General features: G+C 47.0%; 1 long non-coding RNA gene across 3 annotated transcripts in view; it reads left to right on the top strand.

Annotated features, from left to right (window-relative positions):
- The window catches only part of LOC146404939 (uncharacterized), a 125,022-nt gene that overhangs the window by 101,425 nt on the left and 5,822 nt on the right, over positions 1 to 17,775 (top strand). For 2 of the 3 annotated variants that reach the window (XR_014842531.1, XR_014842530.1), the window contains exon 3: positions 1,415 to 1,545. The exons of the other annotated variant lie outside the window; for it this stretch is intronic. This is a non-coding gene — a long non-coding RNA (uncharacterized LOC146404939). Of the gene's footprint in view, positions 1 to 1,414; positions 1,546 to 17,775 lie in introns of those variants that run through there. 3 annotated transcript variants of the gene reach the window in all.

Genomic DNA, 17,775 nt, shown 5'->3' on the forward strand with positions numbered 1-17,775 from the left:
CAAGATTAGAACATGGGCTTTCAGACTCTAGAGTCCTCATTCTTACCCACCCTTACCACTATCCTGCCATCGGGGAATGGAGGAGAATCAGGTCCAGTCCTCCTCGAGATAAATTTAGACTCTGGTTAGGGATATAAAACAGAAACACATATCTGATGACTAATAATGCAAGGTACTAGTTGATGGAATGACATAGTTAACAAGTGCTGATGATAAACAAAGAGGCTGAGCTTGTCCGAGATGGTTTACCGCATGACCTGGGATTTGATGTGGGCTTTGAAAGATGAATATGCTCTGCCAGGGCAGAGGAAATGGGAAGGCCAGTGAGGACCAGCCAGGTCATATAGGAGACACAGGGAGCTTAAGTGTGGAAAAATAGGTCAGGGTCAAATTATGGAGGGTCTTGAATGGCAACCTAAGGATTCTGAAGAGGTTGGAAGAGATGTGGGCTAAACCCTAGTCTCCTCATTCTCAGTTAAAAAAAAATTACCACAACATTACCGTGCTAGTGATAAGGAATCAAAGATTAGAGGATAGACGTTCCATTGGTGCCACTGTATCTTGAGCACCCACCTATGTGCTGGGCGCTCAAAAATAGTTGATACAAGAAAGGGTGAATGAGTGTATGTTTCCAGAGACGTCACAGGCTGGTGGGGGTAGCCCAGTGTGTCCACATTTTTGACAAGGTACTCTTAAAAACAGAGATGTGCCGAAACTAGAAGGCAAAGAAATGAACTGGCTGGGCACCAAAGAAGCAAAAGCTTGATGGAGAAGGCAGCACCTCTGTAAGGGAGTATTCCTTTGTCGTACAGTCCACTGTGGCGGTGGAGGGGGAGACCGAGGGAGAATCAGAGAGTGACCTTGGAGGCCTAAGAGCATGACGGTCTTTTGAGCTGTGCTAAGAGCTTTAACTTACGCTGTAAGGAATCCATGTGGACCAGCAGCTCTCCAGGGCTGGCGTGCAACAGCATCATCTGGAGAGGTTTTAAAAACAAAGAGGCTGAGCCCACTCTGGAGTTCATGATTCTGTATGTCCAGAGTGGGGCCCAAGAGTTTGCATTTCTAGCAAGGTCTCGGGTGGTACTGATGCTGCTGGTCTGGGGACCACACTTTGAGACCCTCTGATGTAGAAGGTGGATTGGAGAAGGTGAAAACTGGAGTCAGGAGGCAGGGGTCCTCATCAGAAAGGATGCTGGTCTAACTATGCCAAGAAGCTGCCACTCAGAGTGTTCTCGGTGCCACGACAGGAACCCATGTCTTCAGACTCTTGCTCCATTGTCTCCAATAGACTCCAACAAGCACATACTTTAAAGCTCAGTCATTATTAGAAAATAAAATAATTTGGACTTATACAACTATGAGGACTGCATGTAGGAATTTAGTATTATATTTTATGGAACTTTTACTGTTTCAGAGAATGGCATGAGAGTCCTGTTCATCCAGTCTTGGGCTCCTTGAAAGTGAACCTGGTCCTGCTAGAATCGGATTTTCACCCTAAACAAAAAGACGCCATGATTTCTGCAAGACATGGGAAGATGAGAGAGTCCAATCAGATGGCCTCCAGCTTGGCTTTCAAACACAACCATTCTACCGAACTAGTCCCACAAATCTAAAGGAGATCCTGAAAACAGAAGGGAGTTAGAGGTGGAAAGACAATTCCCAAAATGGTGAAAAGAAAGATTTCATTATGTTGTTGCCTTTTTTTTTTTTTTTTTACCTTCCCTTTTGGTAATAAAGAATTTGGTGGAGTTAGTTGGCTGTGCATGCTTGGGCTGAAAACGTTCATTTCCTTGGCCAAGCTTCCTAAAAATAGTCTTTCTTCAGGCCAGGGCCATCTCAACTTGAGCTGTGTTCATTCTTCGGGGCTCGGCATGTTTCATGAACGTAATTACCTTTTAACCTGAAGATTTCAATTGCAGCGAGGCAAAGAATGTGGAATTATACTTCTTGCAAAGTTAGGAGCTCGTCTTGTTTTGTGTATGTAACAATAAGTTCTTTCATGACGTGACAGTGTGGCAGCGGGTGGTGAAATCCAACACCTGGCAAAAAGACAATGGAATTATATAATACCAAAAAAGTCAATTGTTTTCCCCTTTGCTAATTAACTCCTTTGAGCAGGCAAGCACTGAGGATGAGGTCAGCTGGTGGCTTTTGTTCTCCAGCTAGTTTCCATGCCGTTTTAGGCACTGTTTCTAGCGCATTTTATAAATGGAAGAAGGCGTCTAGTGACTATTGGAACAGACCCATGGATACTGCCATGGCTTGGTAGCAGTAATCACCGACTCCATGGAATTTTCTTTCCTGGGATCCTGTCCCTCACTCAGACTTGAGCCAATAAGTGTGTCCACGGCTCTCTTCTTTTCTCTGGGGACCTTTCCACACTGGTGTATAACAGAGCAGAGGCTCCTAGGCTTCTTTAGAAAGGACGTTGCCAGCTGGAGGTCTGACATGGGACATTTGATGTGAATTGGGACGCATAACAACCCACTGGAGGAGTTGTTGTCCTTATAGACAAAGAAACTCAAGTTCAGTGGAAATAAATATCATGTGCAAGAGAAATCATCTAGAAGGCAATAGAGATAAGATTCAAATCCACAGCTTTCTCCAAAGCTCAACCCTGTCCACCATATAACACGTTCCTTTCAGTGACGTAGGAAACAGTTATAAATAGGGTTACCCTGGTGGCTGACCCCTTAAAGGATGACAGGACTTATTTTGAAAGTGACCGGTAATGGATGTCTTTGTTTTTGTGTCCTAGATCTTCTGTAAGAATCACACAGTATTTTCATAATAAGCAACAAATATTTTCTACAGTAATTTTAAAAGAACCGAGGAGGTGAGAGTATAGACACAGAGATCGTGTAGTCTATGTGAGTTGAGGGATTTGCATATGACCCCCAGAAAAGGGAAGGACTGGTTGAGTAAAGCCAGAAGAGCAAACGATAAAGCAAATGGTTGATACATCCACCTCCATTAAAATGACAAACTTCTGCATGACAAAAGAAACCAAGGCCAGAGTGAAAACCTAGGCCACAGGGTAGAAGATATTTCCCGCACATGCATCAATAAAGAATTAGTATCTGGAGTTCCCATCAAGGGTTAGCAGAAATGAATTCGACTTCGCATCCATGAGGACGCATGTTCGATCCCTGGCCTTGCTCAGTGGGTTGGGGATCCAGCATTGCCTGAGCTATGGTGTAGGTCACAAATAAGGCTTGGATCCTGGGTTGCTGTGGCTGTGGTGTAGACCAGCAGCTACAGCTCTGATTTGACCCCCTAGCCTGGGAACCTTCATATGCCATGGGTGTGGCCCTAAAAAGGCAAAAAAAAAAAAAAAAGGAATTAGTATCTGGAACATACAAAAATCCCTACAAATCAGTAAAGGAGGAGAAAAAGTAGCCCAAAACATAAAATAGCAGATTTTTATTTGGCAAATCATGAAAAGGAAAACACAAATGTCCAACAGAAATACAGAAAGATGATCAACCTCATTCGATTGAAGGAAAACGTCAAATGCTATTTCATACCCGTCCATTTGGGAAAAATGGAGAAGACGGACACGATTAAGAGTTAGGAATGAAGATATGGAAAAGGGGAAACCATCCCCTGCTGGCAAGAGCGTAACTTTGTGCCAGCACGTCTAGGTTTGTCTGCTCTAAAGGAGATTTCCTGAGGTGTACGAGGAAATAGGAACCAGGATCCTCACTGACGCATTGTCTATAGTAGCAAAATTCTCGAGATCAACCGAATTTGTGGAATGTTAATACAACAGATAGAATAAATAGTATATGGATTAGCCTTTTTTTGGGGGGGAGGGCAAAAGTGTGGCATATGGAGGTTCTCAGGCTAGGGGTTGAATTGTAGCTGCAGCTGCCAGCCTACAATACAGCCACTTCAACGCCAGATCCAGGCCACGTCTGCGACCTACACCACAGCTCACGGCCACCCTGGATCCTTAACCCACCGAGTGAGGCCAGGGATTGAACACTCGTCCTCATGGACACTAGTTGGATTTGTTTTCACTGAGCCACAGTGGGAACTCCCATGGATGAGTCTTAAGAACATTTGTTGAAAGGAAAAAAAAGCAATTCTTAAAATGGTGTCAATATGATACTGTTGGTATATATATTTAAAAATTCAGAAACAGTGCTATCTGTGTATGACTCTTTTTGTATACATACATGGTAAAAGTATAACAACCTACATGAGAGGCAGTCACTTCAATTTCTTTTCTTTTTCTTTCCTTGTTTGTGTTTTAGGGCCACCCACAGCATATGGAGGTTCCCAGGCTACAGGCCAAATCAGAGCTGTAGTCACCAGCCTACACCACAGTCACAGCAATGCCAGATCCAAGTTGCATCTGCGACCTACACCACAGCTCACAGCAACACCAGATCCTTAACCCACTGAGCGAGGTCAGGGATCAAACCTGTGTCCTCCTGGATACTAGTCAGATTCGTTTCCTCTGAACCACGACGGGAACTCCAATCACTTCGGTTTCTGATGGTAGTTACTACTACAGAGGAGACGCAGTGGATTGGGTGTAGGGGGGTGACTGACTGTATCTGTAGTTGTTTGTGTCTTTTAAAAACAGGAGCTTTTTTAACTTTAGCAGAAAGCAAAGTTTGCCATTATATTCTTTTCAACACTTTTGCACATGTTTAAATAATGAATAACTTTAAAATTAATAATAAAATAAGAAAGGAACGATCAGAAAGCAATTTAATTGCTATCACCCAATAGGAATAATTTCATGACCTGGAATATGATGAAAAGCTGGGCTTAATTTTTTATTTTGGTAGAGACAAGTTAGGCCAGAGATAAGGAAGAACTTACGGATCATGAATGCTGTTCAGACACTAATACTGACTACTGTGCAGTGTTCTGTGAATCCTTTTAAAGGAACTTGAAAGAGTGCATTTCCAGCTGTCTGGAATGGTTTAGGTTAAAGCCTCTTATTTTGAGAGTCTTCTGATCAAAACTGTGGCCTTCCCCTGGGATGAATTAGGCAGGTTCTGCATTTCCCAGGCATCTGAACTGGGGCTGGTGTACAAATGTCATCATGAAATCCATCACCCAGGGGATCATGAGCTGCGGATCTGCAGTATTAGTGGAGCAGCCTCTCATTTTACAAGTGAGGAGGTGGGGAGGGGGTGGCTTGTGGATGGTGGGGAAGCCACTCGGCTTCTTAGGAGTAGGGTCAGGGCAGGAAACCCTGTTTCCTGCTCTCAGGCCAGGTCTTTTCCAGACATACCCTTTTGCATCTGAAGAACCCTAACTTCAGAGTCCCCACCCGCCCCCGACTCTATTTCCACTGGAAATGAAGATTCCATATGGCTGGGCGGTTGTTTTTTTTAGGGATGCACCCATGGCTATGGAGGTTCCCAGTCTAGGGGTTGAATAGGAGCTACAACTGCCGGCCTACACCACAGCCACTGCAAAGCGGGATCAAAGCCACGTCTGAGACCTACCCCACAAGCTCACAGCAACACCAGATGTCCAACCCACTGAGCAAGGTCAGGGATCGAACCTGCATCCTCATGGGTACTAGTCAGATTCGTTTCTTCTGCCCCACAATGGGAACTCCTGGCCAGGTGATTCTTATACTCAGAGGAAGACATTCCCAGGGAATCCACGGGTTCATACACGACAAAGTACCCTGACTGCCCTGTTGGCTTGAGGCAAGTCCCAGGCAGTGTTTTGTACAGAGTAAAACTTTTTTAGCAATCTCTTTGCAAAAAGCCAGGTTTATCGATTGGGGGTGACAAGATGCTTTCCTCTTTGAAATAGGTATGAAAATATTGCCTTGACAGATAGACACATAGAAGTTACTCATTCTACCCAACTAAATAGCTAATTACAGAGGTAGAGGGGTGGGGGTTAATGTCAGGAAATCAACACAAGCCTGTTTCAGAATTTCCTCGTCTTTAAATTCACCCTAAAACATAAAACGGACATAAAACCTGCACACTGAGCCGGGACTTTGTTTTATATGTGTCCTTTCCAGAGTCTCCAGGAATGACTCCCTACCTGAACGATGACCTTACAAGCCTAAGTAAAGGTCCTGGGGCATAATGTTTCCCATGTGCCAAAGACTTAGGAATTTTTACAGCATTTTAATAGGTGCCTGAAGTCCGAGAGATGTAGAGTAGCTTTATCACTAACCAGCTGCCACTAACTAGCTGTAAGATTTAAGGCAATGTAATGACTTTTTTTTTTTTTTTTTTTTGTCTTTTTGTTGTTGTTGTTGCTATTTCTTGGGCCGCTCCCGCGGCATATGGAGGTTCCCAGGCTAGGGGTCCAATCGGAGCTGTAGCCACCGGCCTACGCCAGAGCCACAGCAACGCGGGATCCGAGCCGCTTCTGCAACCTACACCACAGCTCACGGCAACGCCGGGTCGTTAACCCACTGAGCAAGGGCAGGGACCGAACCCGCAACCTCATGGTTCCTAGTCGGATTTGTTAACCACTGCGCCACGACAGGAACTCCGCAATGACTTTTTTAAAGTCTTAGTTTCATCATCTGAAAGTGAGGATGAGAACAGCTGTTCCTCAGACGGTGGTTCAGAGTATTAACTGGGATAGAGTATGTGAAGTCTAGCTCATCATGGGCTGGTTGTTCATACTGAGTCATCAAGAAGTGGTGCTGGTACTTATGGATATGAACTGCTTGGTGAATTTGACATGTTTGGAGCAAATTCCTACATGCTTTGATTGCCCAATTGCCCTGAACAAGGAAACTCTTAGGACTCCTTGGAGTTCCCGACATGGCTCAGCGATAACAAACCTGACTAGTATCCATGAGGATGTGGGTTCAATCCCCTGCCTTGCTCAGTGGGTTAAAAGTCCGAGAGCTGTGGTGTAGGTCACAGACTCGCTTGGGATCCAGTGTTGCTATGGCTATGGCGTAGGCCAGCAACTACAGCTCCAATTGACCCCCAGTCTGGGAATGTCCATATGCCTTGGGTGTGGCTCTAAAAAAAATAAAAATAGGAGTTCCCGTCGTGGCGCAGTGGTTAACGAATCCGACTAGGAACCATGAGGTTGCGGGTTCGGTCCCTGCCCTTGCTCAGTGGGTTAACGATCCGGCGTTGCCGTGAGCTGTGATGTAGGTCACAGACGCGGCTCGGATCCCGCGTTGCTGTGGCTCTGGCGTAGGCTGGTGGCTACAGCTCCGATTGGACCCCTAGCCTGGGAACCTCCATATGCCGTGGGAGCGGCCCAAGAAATAGCAAAAAGACGAAATAAATAAATAAATAAATAAATAAAAAAGAAAAGAAAGAAACTTCTGCCATAGACATTTATGGACTGTCTTCTGTCCCCAAATGGATCTCTCACATCTCCAGGTTTGCTAGTCTTTTCTAAAGTCTACTGTGAAGACTTCCTCCCTGAGGTAGAACAGTGCTATGGCCGGAATTGACCATCCCAGCCAACCACCTCCCGACCCCCCATTCAAAAGTTGAGGCCCTAACCTTGAATGTGATGGTGGTATTTGGAAGTGGGACCTTTGGAAGGTAACCAGGGTTAGATGAGGTCACGAAGGTGGAGCCCGCATGAGGAGATTTGTAACCATTATATGAAGAGACACCAGTGGGCTTGCTTCCTCTCCTTTTGTCTGCCATGGGAGGGGGCCGTCTGCAAGCCAGGGAGAGAGCCTGCAGCAGAAAGCAAACCAGCTGGCCCCTTGATCTTGGACTTCCCAGGCTCCCAAAGTGTGAGAAATAAATTCCTATTGTTCAGGCCATCCAGTCTATGGTATTTGGTTATGGCAGCCTGGGCTGACCCACACAGATAGGAAGGGATCAAAAGTAACTTGGGAAAGGGAGCTCCTGTGTGGCATACTGGGTTAAGGATCTGGCACTGTCACTCCTGTGGTGTGGGTTTGATCCCTGCCCCCGGAACTTCCACATGCCAAGAGCGTGGCCAAATTAAAACAAACCAAAACCAAAACACAGGTTTGAATTTTTTTATATAGTGCTTGGGAGGAATTCCTATTGTAGTTCGGCGGTTAACAAAACTGATAGTATCCGTGAGGACTCCGGTTTGATCCCTGGCCTCGCTCAGTGGGTTAAGGATCCACTGCTGCTGTGAGCTGTGGTGTAGGTTGCAGATGTGGCTCCGATCCCGAGGTGCTGTGGCTGTGACATAAGCCGGCGACTTCTCCAATCGGACCCCTCTCTTGGGAACTTCTATAAGCTGCGGGTGCAGCCCTTAAAAAAAAATAGACCAAAAAAAGGGCTTGGGAAATAAAGCCTACTGTGTGCTCTTCTTGAAGATTCGCAATACACATGGCAGATTAAAGATGCTCTCATGAGGGAACAAATTCAACTTTGTTTAATGTGTTTCTTTTTTTTTTTTATTTTGCTTTGCTTTTAAAATTTATTTTCTTTTTTATTGAAGTATAGTTAATTTACAATGTTTTGTTAGTTTCAGGTGTACAGCAAAGTTATTCAGTTATTTATATATATGTATATGTATGTAATACGCTGTATATGTTATATATTATACATAATATACGTATATACGTATAACTATATACATATATATAGTCCTTTTCAGATTATTTTCCGTTATAGGTTACTACAGGATTTTGAGTGTTTAACGTGTTTCTTTCTTTTTTTTTTTTTTTGTCTTTTTGCCATTTCTTGGGCCACTCCCGCGGCATATGGAGGTTCCCAGGCTAGGGGTCCAATCGGAGCTGTAGCTGCCGGCCTACGCCAGAGCCACAGCAACGCGGGATCCGAGCCGCATCTGCAACCTACATCACAGCTCACGGCAACGCCGGATCGTTAACCCACTGAGCAAGGGCAGGGACCGAACCCGCAACCTCATGGTTCCTAGTCGGATTCGTTAACCACTGCGCCACCACGGGAACTCCTAACGTGTTTCTAATACTTAACCAGGGGAATCCTTTTGATTACAACTGTAATCCACTGTTACGACTCCCTAGACCTTGAGTTATTTTTGCCCAAGACCCTCAGCATTGCCGTCTGTTTGTCTGTTGTGGTCATTTGGAGCTGAGTGACGGGGCTGGCTGCTGACCAAAAGGAAGGCCCTGACCCACTGGTACCTTGGTGGGCTGGGCTTGTGCTCGGCACCCTAAGAGCCTTCTTGTGCCCCCTTTTTCCTCACACCAGCAGAATACAGCAAGCTGTGCTGCCCAGATGTTTGCTAATCCCCTCTGGATGTGCTGATGGATGTGAAGTATGCTGGTGTCACTCTGGAGAGATTCAAGGGGACCACATGTCCACGGTGCAGGAGCAGCCCCTGGCAGGACCAAAGGCCAGTTCTGGGGCTGGCTCACACATGGCAGCTCGCTGCATCTTGGGCTCCAAGCAGCTAAAGTCCTTGAGCATATCCCTTGCTCTAAGGAGGCTGGACTCAATCTGCATGGCAGCAAGCCCACAGCACAGCCGGGCAACTCTGGTCCTGCCTCTGTCCCTTATGGTAACATGTGCCCTAAGGTGGATTTTCTTCTTTGTCAGACTATAATTACACTATGTTAAGAACTACCTCGTTGAGTGTGTCTCAGACTTTAATTTGCAGACAAATCACCTGGGAGAATCTTGCAGCTTCAGAAAGTCTGGAATGAGGCTTGAGATCCGCATTTCTGATAACCTCCCTGGAGATGTCCACCCCGCTGGTCAGCATAGTCCAGGGGCCACACCTTCAGTAGCATGAGCTAGGGCCAGAGGCAGGCTTCTCCTGGGAAGGTGTTATAGATCTAGTCCAAGGGTTTCCAGGTGCTGAGGAACTTAGATAACTTCTTTCCTGTTAGCACTGGGCAACATCCGGTAAGGCAGTCTGGTGGGACTCATATCCGTTTAGAAAATGATGACCTTGGAGTTGCCATTGCACTCAATGGAAACGAACCCCATTAATATCCGTGAGGATGCGGGTTTGATTCCTGGCCTCGCCTAGGGGGTTAAGGATGTGGTGTTGCCATGAGCTGCAGTGTAGATTGCAGACACGGCTCCGATCTGTCATTGCTGTGGTTGTGGTGTAGGCCTGCAACTGCAGCTCCGATTCAACCTCTAGCCCAGGAACTTCCATATGCCACAGGTGCGGCTCTAAAAAATAAATAAACAAATAAAAATAGTAAATAAATAAATACAAATAATAAATAGATAAATAAAAGGATGACCTTGAGATTATGAGACACTGACTTATCTATGGTCTATTCATGGGGGACAAATCCATCAAGGGCCTTAGGGCTCTGTCAACGCTGTGGGAAAAGTTCTAGACACTGGCCTCTGAACTCCCATTGCATTATTTGCCCTCCCTCACCTTCTATCACAATTAGCTATATGCTCATTACCACCCCAAGCCAACTACAACTCCCCGAAGACAAAATTACACCACATAGGTCGTCATGTCTCCCACAGCTCTTGACCCCGGGATCAACAGTATGTTTTTGAATAAATGACTGGGTACCTGAGAATGTTTAATAACTGTTAGGGGAAGATAATATATTCTGTGGTTCTTATGTTTGTGATGGCTCCTCATTGCTCCCATCACTGGTTCTTCATCTTCTTTGGGGTCAAAAACTTCACTGAGGAGTTCCCCTGGTGGCACAGTGGATTAAGGATCCGGCGTTGTCACTGCTATGGCGTGGATTCCATCCCTGGCCCAGGAACTTCCACCTGCCATGGGCACAGAAAAAACAAAACAAATCAAAAAACTCTCCTGAGAGTCTGATGGCGTCTATGCTGCCTCTTCCCAGAAGGGTGTACATTCCGTGTATCTTGTACATTGTTTCTGGAACTTCATGGGACCCTAATGGTAGATTCTATGGATTCCAGTTAACAGTCTCTGGCTAATAGGGTTAAAAACAAACTCTGCAGCCTGGCATCAGAGCTTTGGGATGGAGGCACATGCTTTCTCCTATGATGTATGAGTTGGGGCTCCTTCAGTAGAAAGTAACAGAAATCCATTTGAGTTAGTGTCAACAAAAGTTATTTTTGCTTCGACATGTCAGGGGAAAGTTATTGGGAAAGCTCACAGAATTGATAGAAGAATCAGAAAGGAGTAAAGTAAAAATTCAGGTGTAGTTTCAGAAACGTTAGCGTCTAGAACCAGGGGCTTGAATGATAGAAGAATCATTTCAAATTTTTTATTTTATTGAAGTATAGGTGATTTACAATGTTGTGTTAATTTCTGCTATACTGCAAAAGTGATTCAGATGTACATATTCATATTCTCTTTCACATTCCTTTCCGTTATGGTTTGTTATAGGATACTGCATATAGGTTATTTTTTTCTTTTGTCTTTTTGTCTTTTCTAGGGCCGCTCCCGAGACATATGGAGGTTCCCAGGCTAGGGGTCTAATCAGAGCCGTAGCCGCCGGCCTACGGCACAGCCACAGCAACGCAGGATCCGAGCCGTGTCTGTGACCTACACGACGGCTCACAGCAACGCCGGATCCTTAACCCACTGAGCAAGGGCAGGGACCGAACCCGCAACCTCATGGTTCCTAGTCGGATTCGTTAACCACTGCGCCACACGGGAACTCCTGCATATAGATTCTTGCACTATACAGAAGGACCTTGTTGTTTACCTGTTCCAATATAGGGTTCGTTTTATCTCTTTATTTATTTACATTAAAGGGACATGGCTGGGGGCAGTTCAAGTTCATGTTTCACAGGCCTGTGCCTACGGCTCTTTACCACCAGTTTTAATAACAATAAAAATGAAAAATCCCAGGGACACTCTGTAATTGTCTTGCCTTGGCTCAGTTCCTATCATTGAGCCAATGACTGTGGCCGGGAGGGTGGGGACGAATGTTTATGTCACTTGCCCACCTCACAAACACCCAGGGAGGACGGATCAGGTAAGAGGAAGGCAGCTCCGATTTGTACCACGTGGGTGGAGGGGTGCAGTGAGGGGTGGGAAGTTTCCCTCAAGACCGGGAAGTACCAGGGGACCCCTGGGGAAATGAAGTGGGAGCCAGCAGCTCCGACTCCAGTTCCCCATCATTCTTTTCTGAAATTCTTTATTCTAATTGGGTTGAGTTGTTCGTTGTCCTTCCCATGTGTCATTCATTCCCACTTCTGAGCCTCCTAGGGGTCCCTCTCCGCTCTGCTGGTCCATTTTGGACTTAGCCTCTGTCTTAGTTTCTTAGGGCTGCCATGACCAAATACCAGAAACGGGTGATTTGAAACAACAGAAATTCATTCTCTCAGTTGCGGAGGCTAGAAGTCTGCCATCAGCAGGGTTGATTCCTCTGAGGGTTCTGGGGAAAATGTTCCATGCCTTGTGCTGAGCATCTGGTGGCAGCCGGCAATTCTGGGCTTGAGGACGCATCATTTCAGCCTCTGCCTCCATCTTCATCTGGTGTTTCCTTGTGTCTCTGTCTTCACGTGGCCATCAGCTCTGGGTCTTCCTCCTCTTATGAGGACACTAGTCGTTTGGATTAAGGGCTCACCCTATGATAGCATGACCCCATCTTAGCCAGCAACATCTAAAACCACCTTATTTTCAGAATAAAATTCGGATCTTACTGGGGGTTAGGACTTCACCATATCTTTGGGGGGACGCAATTCAACCCAGGACAGCCTTCCAGCCCAGATTAAGCCCAGTTTCCCCAGCAGGCCTGGGGTGACCATCCCAGGTCTGATCTGTTTCTCCTCTGAGCTCCCACTGTCTCGACTCTCTGTGCAGCTGCATCACACGGGGAAGACCTTAGGCTTCGATGCCCATCTCACTTTGTCATTAGACCGGAAGCTCCTTGAGGGCCAGAGTCCAGAATTCTCAGTATGCCCTGTGATGCCTAGAGCAGTGTGTGATGGTTAAGGTTGTCTGGGTGGGTCACAAGGTGCCCAGATATTTGGTTAAACTTTATTCTGAGTGAGTCTGTGTGGGTGTTTTTAGATGAGATTAACATCTGAATTAGTAGACTGAGTAAAGCTGACTGCCCTCTGGAAAGGGCATCCAAACCTTTGGCAGCTTGTACATAACAAAAGGCTGAGCAAAGGCGCATTCACTCCCTCTGTCTTCAAGCTGGGCTGTGTCTTCCCCTGACTTTGAACTTGGACTTGGGTTAGAACTTAATACCATCGGCTTTCTTGGGTCTCTGGCTTGCTGACTGCAGATCCTGGGGCCTCTCAGCCTCCATAATTGCATGAACCAATTCCTTATAATAAGTGTGTATATATATATATATATATATATATATATATATATATATATATATATATATATATATTTGGATCTATATTTAGATATACATAAAATCTTATCTTGTTTGGAAAACCTAGACTAAGACAAACACAAATGCCTAACATAGTGTGAGGGTTCAATAAAAGACCAGGGATGAAAAAGGGAGCGAATGAATGAATGGAATGCTTGGGATGCCTCCCAGACTCTCCTCGTGGGCCTGCCAGGAGATGTGCAAAGAGAAGCTCGGGGCAAAAGTGATACCGATCTTCACTTGGTCATATTCTCCATCTCAGCTGCACAGGGAGAAGCCCTTGAAGAGCCTTAAAACCTCCCACACCTCGGCCCCACTAACTGTGAACTTCTGGGGAGGGGACCAGGCACCCGTGGGTCTCTTAAAGTTCTGCAGTGAGTTCACCACACCCTGAAAGTTGAGAAGCCTGGCTCAGGCGGTGGGAATGCCCCAGGCTATAGGCTCACACTCTGTGCTTTACCCAAGGGAGCCTCACCCACACCGGCTCAGCCGTCAGACTTATCTTGGGGGCCAGGAAGCCATGGGGATGGCGAAGACCGCTTTGGAAACAGGTGTGCCTTTGTTCCTGACCCGCTAGGCCAGCGGACCTCCTGGGACTCAGGCAACCCAGTGTCTGACATTTGCTTTGAGTTAATGTCCTGTCCAGACCCAAGCTCAGCTTCTTGGAGAAGAGCCTCTAAAGAAGGAGCATTTTCATGCCAAGGGTGGGCAGGCTCTGCGTCAGCTGTCAGCACCAGAAAAGGAAAAGGGCCAGGCGTGCTCTGTATTTAGCTGGTGACAATGAGATGTCACGAAGGGCTATTTGGGGAAGGAAAGCAGTCAGCACTGGCAGTGCCGTGTTGGGGCGCAGGAGGAACCCAGGGCACCCCAGGCTCTTCTGGAGAGTTGTATTTCAGGCCTCTGTGGGAACGGGCAGTGACCCTGGGGACATGGGGCTACCAGCAGGAGATCAAAGCCTCAGGGTGCCGTGGCTGGGGTGGTGGCTGGCCACTGTGTCCTGGCCTCCCGGCTGCTCCATAAAGCATCTCTGACAGCGGGGCATCTCCAGCAGGCCGACGGGGCAGGAGGGAGCACACACGGCCATATTTCAGCCCGGACACCAGGACTTGAATGGGAGCGCGTGCGTGTCCGGGGCTGAAGTTTCTCTGAAGCTGATTTGTGGCCGTCTGAATTTACGGCCTCAGAGGACAACAGGATCGACCAACTAGACCCATATGTGTTCAGTCCCCAAGCCTGGGTTTCGGAGAGCGCGAGGGGAGGATGCGGGGGTGGGGGGGGATTGTTGTTACGTTCCCGGCAATAGGCGGTGATATAGGTCCTGTCAAACAATAGTTTTTAGAGGCTTTTTTCGAGCATCTCATCGTCCTCCTCTATCTCGCCCAAGGCTGTCTGCACAGCCTGGAGCTGAAGGAACTTGTAGAAATAATTCAAAACCACAAACTCCGTCCCTACTAGGAGACTGACACCTCAAGGTCACCTCCTTGGCCTGGCAGCCCCAAGAACACTTATTCTCCTGACAGCAACTCTTTGCTTTAGAGGGACTTGGGCCAGTTTCCTTTGGGAGTGGAGAAGCGGACGTCTCTGCTTCTGGAAAAGATTCCGGAGACCCTACCAAGAGACACCAGGCCTGATCTGTGCACAGGTCAGGGGGTGGCTGCCCAGCAGGACTTGCCATTCCATAGTCTTGCCTACCTGCTGCCTGCCTCCTAACTGGTCTTACCCGTCTGCTGGCTGGGAGATGAGTCAGACCTTCACTGTGATGGGATTAGGAGGTGGGGCTTTTGGGAGGTGATTATCAGGATGAGGTGAGATCCTCAGGGTGGAGCCCTCATGAACAGGATTAGTGCCCTTCTGTGAGTCCCAAGAGAGCTTGTTATTCTCAGCTCTCAGCAGTCTGCTCTCACCAGAACCCAGCCCTGCTGGCACCCTGATCTGGATCTAATCTCTAGAACTGTGAAAAATAAATTTCTGTGGTTTATAAACTGCCCAGTCTATAGTCCTTGGTTCCAGCAGCCAGAGCTAAGATAATCAATCTGTTCTGAGCAACAGCTCTGCCACGTCCTAGCAGTGTTGTTTTGGGCAAGTCACCTACCTTCCCGGAGGGTGAATTTATTCTGCTGGGAAAATGGATAATAATTCCTGCTCTGCTTACCTTCTTCACAGGGTTGTTAGGAAGACCGAGGGGAGGATATGTATGGAATATTGTTTGATAGATCATAAATTCTTTGAAATATTCAGAAAAAACCCTCTGTGTTTATTTTTTAAACCAAACCAAGCATAGCGTAACACGACCATGGGGCTGCTCCCCGCCCCTGCCCCACAAAGGTTAAGGTTTTCTCCATAGGATTCCAAAATCAAGTCAGTTTCCCGTTTTAGCTTTGAATTTCTACCAGCCATGAAGTCTCTCGACAGAGAAGCCAGGTTCCTTTTGCGTGGATTCCTTGGTTTCTTCTCTGCCCACCCTGCTCTTCTGTGACCTGGGAAAGTGAGCCAGGAAGGAAAGAGCCAGAGACTCTTCCAGAAAGGCTGATGTTGGGGAAAGACCCCGACCTCTGGATAATGAAGTGTGGCTTGCTGGCACGTCTCTTAAGATAATTATGGTGGCAGGAAAAATAATGTTCTGTTGAAACACTGGCAAGCGTTTCCTCACGGAGAGAATTGTCTTTTGTTAGGCAGAATATACCTCGATGGCTTTTTGAGTATGAAAGGTGAGCTCGCCCCAGGCTATGGCTTAGATGAGCTGGACTGGAGGTGGCTTTCAAGCCTGGCTGCACAGAAGGAGCTTTGGAAGATTATGTGCGTGTGCCCAGCTCCAGGGCCTCTGACGTAATTGGTCTGGGATAGGGTCCTGGCCTCGCTATTTTTATTTTTTTATTTCTAATTTATTTTTAATTTTTTGGCCCCACTCAAGGCACGCAGAAGTTCCTATGCTGGGGATCAAACCCATGCCACAGCAATGACAATACTGGATCCTTAACGCACTGAGCCACCAGGGAGCTCCTGGGCATTGCTATTTTTAAAAAACTCTCCAGGGGACTCTAATGTGTAGCCAGGGCTGAGATTCCCCAGGGCCAGATCCAAACAAGGGGAGACAGGGCCAGGGAAAAGAGTGATAGAACTGGAGGGCTGATAGCTGGTGGACCGTGAGAGAGGGGAACAGGAGTTGATCTGGATGGTGGTGGGCCGAGGCTGTCTGTGCAGAAGTGAGGTGCTCCTGGTGCCCAGAGGAGCCAGGGACTATTAGCAAAGGAATCACTGGCATTTTTTGGGGGGAGGGAGGTTTGGAGGTTCCCAGGCTAGGGGTCAAATCAGAGCTACAGCTGCTGACCTGCGCCACAGCCACAGCAATGCCAGATCTGAGTCGCGTCTGCGACCTAAACCATAGCTCACCACAACGCAGGATCCTTATCCCACTGATCGGGGCCTGGGATTGAACTTGTGTCCTCATGGATGTCGGTTGGGTTCACTATGGCTGAGCCATGATGGGAACTCTGGATCACTAGCATTTAATTTTAGGTTGTTTGCACTGCTGCAGTACATCACCACCCCATACCTTCAAACTTCAGTGACGGTCTTTAAATGCCCAATGTAGTGTCTCCAGTCCTGCAGGGGAAGCGCCAGGGCCTAGATGGGCCCTGTTGATGGACAAAGAAAGTCCAACACCTGCAGGAGAGGAAAATGGGAGCAGAGATTGAAAATTCAGCAAGGGTAGGAAATCGGAGCTACAGGGAACCAGGACGAACCTCCCCCAGCCCCTAACAAGAATCCTCTGGGATATTGGGAGGGATGCTTGGTTTCCTCCCGTTTGTGGAATAGGGATTCAAGGTAATTGTCTCTAAATCTCAGTGCCTCAGCTGCTGGAGGACACGAGGACTTACAAACAGCTGACACTTGAGCCAAAGAATAATAAATAATTCACCACCTTCTACCCTTTCCACCTCACACACTCCATGTGTGGAATATTTTATGGCTATCACAGTTCATTCACATTCATCTCTCTTTGAGCCTTCCAACAGGCCTGGGAGATGGGGAAGGAAGGAATTCGTCACATCAGATTGCTGAGAAAGGGGGTCCTCAGTGGGTGTGGCTGGTGTGTGCCGTGTGGGGCTTGAAGCATCACTGGCTCTGAACTATCGCCTCTGGTTCTGACTTGGTGCTCAGGCCACCCTTCCGAGGCTGAGTTTGGTTTCCAACTACTTTGCAACTGGATGGGGATCTTCTGACTTAACTTTTTTTTTTTTTCTTTATATTTAAACAAGCTGAGTTCTAGATCCAGAGATCCTTTAGCGTCTCCCCTTCCCCTCTTTTCTCCCTCTTTTCTCTTCCTTCTCTCGCCTTTCCCCCCTCGTCCATACCTCTTCTGCCTTCCACCCACCATGTCTTTTAAGATTCCATGTCATGCTCTCATGTATAGATTTCTCCCTAGATTGGTAGATTCATGCATGAATTCCAAATAAAAGCGTAAAACCCTTCTTTTTGGTTCCCTTTCTTCCTTTATCCGATGCCAGGATGAGTCACATGTCTTGACAACCAGGTATGGCTGAATCACCTGGTTTCTAAGCGGGAAATATCCTCCTTACCTGAGG

This window comes from Sus scrofa, chromosome 3, assembly GCF_054392235.1.
Source record: "Sus scrofa isolate SSC_HxYL_T2T_F1_AM1 chromosome 3, Sscrofa_HxYL_maternal_Yorkshire_Landrace_v2.0, whole genome shotgun sequence".
Classification (NCBI taxonomy): Eukaryota; Metazoa; Chordata; class Mammalia; order Artiodactyla; family Suidae; genus Sus; species Sus scrofa.